The sequence below is a fragment of the Crocuta crocuta genome, unplaced genomic scaffold (assembly GCF_008692635.1).
Source record: "Crocuta crocuta isolate KB4526 unplaced genomic scaffold, BGI_CrCroc_1.0 scaffold510, whole genome shotgun sequence".
Classification (NCBI taxonomy): Eukaryota; Metazoa; Chordata; class Mammalia; order Carnivora; family Hyaenidae; genus Crocuta; species Crocuta crocuta.
Genome location: NW_027531921.1, coordinates 261,865 through 267,750, shown reverse-complemented (window position 1 = coordinate 267,750; position 5,886 = coordinate 261,865).

Below are 5,886 nucleotides of genomic sequence, written 5' to 3'. Positions count from 1 at the left end.
TCCATCATGGAATATAATTATTTATATACATTTGTAGATACAATTTGTTAATATTTTGTGGGAGATTTTTGATACATTGGTCTGTAGTTTTGTTTTGGCTGTTTTTTTTTATACTGTTTTTATCTGGTTTGTTATCAAGGGCCTATGAAAATGAAAATACAACATACCAAAGTATGTGGGCTGTAGCTGAAGTAGTACAGAGAGGGCAATTTATAGAACTAAATGTTTATGTTAGAAACAAGTAAAGGACTCCAATCACTCATTTAAGTCCCTACTTCATGAAACTAGAAAAAAGAAGAACATAGTAAACCCAGAGCAAACAGAAGGAATGAAATGATAAAGATAAATGCAGAAATCAATGAAATTGAAAATAAGAAAATAGAGAAAATCAATGAAAACAGTTTTCTTTAAAAAACCCCATTAAACTGATAAACCTCAAAGAAGCAAGGCTAATTAAGATTTAAAAAAAGAGAAGATGCAAATCAGCAATATAAGGACTAAAATATGGGGCTAGCACTACAGATCGTACAGTAAAAGGATAATAAGGGGATATAACGACTTCACGCTCATAAATTTGGAAAAACAGAACAGATAGTTTTGAAAACTCAACTGAGATGAAATGAACAACTGGAGTAGTCCTATAATCCATTAAAGGAATTAAATTCATAATTTAGAAGCTCCTATAAAAGGACTTTCCATAGGGAAAACAAACTTTGACTTAAGCCACACACCTTGTACAAACATTAATTCAAAATGGATCATGCACCTAAATGGAAAATGGAAAATGGAAAATTATAAAACTTTGAGAAAAAAACACGGGAGAAAAACTTTGGTACCTAGGGCTAGACAGACAATTCCTAGACTTGACATCAAAAGCATGACCAACAAAAGAAAGGAAAATTAATAAATTTGACTTCATCACAATTTAAAACTCTCATGCCTCAAAAGATCCTGGGAAGACTGTGGGGCAAAAGTTACCCGCTGGAAGCAAATATTTGTAAACCACATATCCAACAAAGGCTTGCATGAGGAATAAACTTAGTACTCCCAAAACTCAACAGTAAAAGAACACAAAACCAAAAAGACAACCTAATTACAAAATAGGCACAAAACATGAACATACATTTAACTGAAGAAACCAAAAGCAATGAAAAGATGCTCGACATCTTTAGCCATCATGGAAATTCAAACCACAATAAGATCTCACTGCACACCTATCAGAATGGCAAAAATAATAAACAGTGACCTCAAACCCCAAACACAAAAATCCAAAATGGATATGTCTGGATTCATCATAAGAAACCTTAGGACAGCAATAAAACAGAGGTATTTGAATCAACCACAGTTAAAAGTGAAGGGTATGAAATTTGCAATGGAAGCGACAATGACTATTCTTTGAATTGATGACCTAATTAAACTTTAACCAAAAAGCAAATATGATAAGCATGGAAGTTATAAAGATGCCATTCACTCAGGAGCCCTTGATGACTGATCTATTTCCCTTTTTTTTATAACAATGTTAGTTGTGATTGCCTTGTACCTCAAGTATTATACATTGAGAAATAACGAACTGTCAAAAAAATAGGGACATCACCAAATGCTGTTAAGGATACAGAGAAACTGGACCATCCATTCATTGTTGGTAAGGCTGTAAAGTGCTGCAGGTCACACTGGAGAAGAATATGGTAGCTTCTTATAAAGCCGAACAATGCCATTATCATACAATTCAGCAACTGCATTTCTGGGCATTTATCTCAGAGAATGGAATACGCGCTCACACATAACTCTTAGTCACATGTTCACAGCAGCTTTGTTTGAACTAGTCCCAAACTTGAAACCACCCAGATGTCCTTCAATGGGTGAATGGCGGAAGAAGCTGCGGTGCTGTGAAATACTATTCAACCATAAAAAATAAATAACCACTGGGAGATTAGGAAGATGGCTATGGAGTAGGAGGACCCGAGGCTCACCTCATCCCAAGAATATAACCAGCTAACTATCAAGTCATCCTATATACCCCAGAAATTGACCTGAAACCAGCAGAACATACTCCACAACTAAATGTAGGGAAGAGGTCACACTGAAGAAGGTGGGGAGTGCAAAGACATGATTTGGGAGAGAAACAGATCATGGCCACTGGGGTAGGGAAGGAGCTGTGGTCACAGAGAGGGGCATGAGACACAGGGGAGCGTATGGGGAAAACAAATCTCAATAGCAATTGGTTTAGAAAATGAAAGGGGCTGAATTTCGTGAGTTCTCACAACAAGCAGGGCCTAAAGTCTGACATTTCAAAGGTCAACGTGCTTGGCTCTGGGACAGCTCAGAGCGCACTGGGGCTGCTCTTGGAGAAAATGCAGGGCAAATAGCCCATGGACATACAGCCTGAAAACAGGGATCTAAACCATGCCCAGGGCACATAGTGGGGAGGTCATTCCTTCATCCCGGAGTGCATCCGAGAGAGACAGCATTCACACAGAGACCTCTCCAAAACAAAGGCTCTAGCTGGGACCATTTCCCTCTCCTGTCCCTCAGCATAAGCACAGGGCCACCTGTGGGAACTAGTGCAGGACCCACACTCCCTACCTATCTTGCTTACACCAAGACTNCAAATATCTGCTCCCACTCCACCCCCCAACCACCACCCCCCCCATCCCACACTCCACCCTTCCAAATCATGCTTGCCTCAGTCCTAGCATGGCTCACTGCCTCCCCCAGAACAGCGGCCCAGACTCCTGCCAACAGCACGTCTCCCAAGGTGGGAGTTTTGTAGAACATTGGTCCCAGCAGGGGTGGTGACAAGTCTCAAAGAACAGACCTAGTTAAAACATGCCACGTTCAACAAGGACCAAACACTATCCACAGCAGGCAAAGATTCTCTGCAGAAGACCGGCCTGCAGGATACAGTAGCCAGGACAAAACAGCAAGGCACACAGCACACATTGCAGACACCCTTGGAAGCACCAGGCCCTAGGAGGCAGAGAGCAGTGCACAGCAGGGCACTATAGGACCTCGTTTTCACAAGGCCATTACCTTCCAAAGCAAGAGACATAGCTAACTTTCCCAACACAGAGAAACAGGCACAGAGACTTAGACAAAATGAGAAAACAGAGAGGCTTATTCCAAATGAAAAACAAGACAAGGCCACAGCCAGAGATCTAAGCAATATACATGTAAGTATCATGCCTGATAGAGAATTTAAAATAATGATCATAAGCATACTCACTGGACTTGAGAAGAGTGAAGACCTGAGGCAGACCTTAGCAAAGAGATAAGGAATAACATAGTAGAGATAAAGGGCCCAATATACAAAATGAGATACATACTTGATAGCATGCACAGCAGGCTGAAAGAAACAGAGGAACTAATTAATGACCTAGAAGACAGAGTAATAGAAAGTAATCAATGGGGAAAGAAGAGAAAAAAGAATTGTGCAAAACGAGAAGAGATTTAGGGAATTCAATGGCTCCATCAAATGTAATAACATTTGATGGTATATATAATTCATATTATTTTCATATTATTTGAGTCCCAGAACAAGAGAGAGAAAAGGGGGCAGAGAATTTATTTGAAGAAATAATAGCTGAAAATCTCCCTAATCTGGGGAAGGAAACAGATATTCCTATCTATGAGGCACAGAGAACCTGCATTAAAAACAACAAAAGCCGGGCACCTAGTTGGCTCAGCTTGGGTCATGATCTCACAGATCATAGGTTCAGGACCCACATCAGGCTCTGCACTGACAGTGTGGAGCCTGCTTGGGATTCTCTTGCTCTCCCTCTCTTTCTCTCTCTCTCAAAATAGATTTTAAAAAGTTACAAATTTTTAAAAGAACAACAAAAACAGTGATGGCTGGGTGGCTCAGCTGGTTAAGCATCTGACTTTGGTTCAGGTCATGATCTCATGGCGTGTGAGTTCAAGCCCTGTGTCGGGCTGTATGCTGACAGCTCAGAGCCTGGAGCCTGCTTTGGATTGTGTGTCTTCCTCTTTCTCTTCCTCTCCCCGACTCATGCTCTGTCTTTCAAAAATAAACATTTAAAAAAAATTTTTTAAGCAACAAAAGTAGATCCCCACCAAGACATGTTGTAATTAAATTGGCAAAATATAGTGATAAAGAAAAAAATTTTAAAGCAGAAGACAAAAGAAGAAAGTAGCTTATAAGGGAAAAGCCCTAGGGCTGGCAGGAGATTTTTCAATAGCAACTTTCCAAGCCAGAAAGGAGACCCATGAGGTATTCAAAGTGCTGAACGGGAAAAATCTGTAGCCAAGAATACTCTACCCAGCAAAGCTACCATTCAGAATAAGAGAGAGAAAAATTTCCCAAACAAAAACTAAAGGAGTTCATGACCACTAAACCGGCCCTGCAAGAAATAATAAAGTGAACTCTTTGAGTGGAAAATAGAGACCACTATCAGCTCAGGTCTTGATCTCAGGGTTGTGAGTTCAAGCCCCATGCAGGGCTCCACAAGCCTACTTAAAAACAAAAACAAAAAACATAATAAATGTTTGTTCCTTTAAAAAAGGTAAGAAACACAAACGCAGTAAAAATGAGTATTTATGTAAAAAAATCAGTCATGAAACACACAAAATAAAAACACATAAAATATAATAGCATATACCTAAAATGAGGGGTTAGAGAATATTATGAAAACCTATATGCCAACAAATTGGAAAACCAAGGAGATATGGATAAATTCCTATAAACATATAAATTAACAAAACTGAAACAAAAAATAGATACAGGTGCCTGGATGGCCCANTTCTCAATCTCTCTCTCTCTCTCTCTCTCTCTCTCAAAAAATAAATCAATAGGGGCGCCTGGGTGGCTCAGTCGGTTGAGCATCGGACTTCAGCTCAGGTCATGGTCTTACAGTTTGTAGGTTCGAGCCCCACATCCGGGTCTGTACTGACAGCTCGAGCCTGGAGTCTGCTTCAGATTCTGTGTCTCCCTGTCTCTCTGTTCCTCCCTCACTCCTGCTCTATCTCTCAAAATAAATAAAAACATTAAAAAAATTTTTTTAAACCTATCCTTTNTAAAAACAACAAAAGCCGGGCACCTAGTTGGCTCAGCTTGGGTCATGATCTCACAGATCATAGGTTCAGGACCCACATCAGGCTCTGCACTGACAGTGTGGAGCCTGCTTGGGATTCTCTTGCTCTCCCTCTCTTTCTCTCTCTCTCAAAATAGATTTTAAAAAGTTACAAATTTTTAAAAGAACAACAAAAACAGTGATGGNCATGGCAATGAGAAAGAAGGAAATCTGGCCATGTGTAGCCACGTGGATGGAACTTGAGGATGTTTTGCTGAGCGAAATAAGTCAGGCAGAGAAGGACACATACCATATGTTGTCACTCCTATGTGGAACAGAAAACTTAGCAGAGAACCATGGAGGCGGGGAAGGGGGAAAAACGTTACAGAGAGGGAGGGAGGCAAACCACAAGAGACTCTCAAATACTGAGAACAAACTGAGGGTTGATGGGGGTGGTGAAAAGGGGCAAATGGGTGATGGGCATGAAGGAGGGCACTCGCTGGGATGAGCACTGGGTGTTGTATGGAAACCAATTTGACAATAAATTATATATTTTTTAAAAAACCTAAATCAATAAACTGAAAAAAAGAAATAGACAATTTGAGCAGACCAACAACCAGCAAAGAAATTGCAGTAATCCAAAAAGTCCCAACCAACAAAATGTAGGACTAGATGGCTTCACTGGTGAATTTTACCAAACATTGAAAGAAGTGCTTTTACCTTAAGGTCAGGAACAAAACAGCAGGAAGTCCACTCTCACTACTTCTATTCAACACAGTACTGGAAGTTCTAGCCACAGCACTCAGGCAACAAAAAAGAAATCAAAGGCATCCAAATCAGTAGAGAAGTTATAAAACTG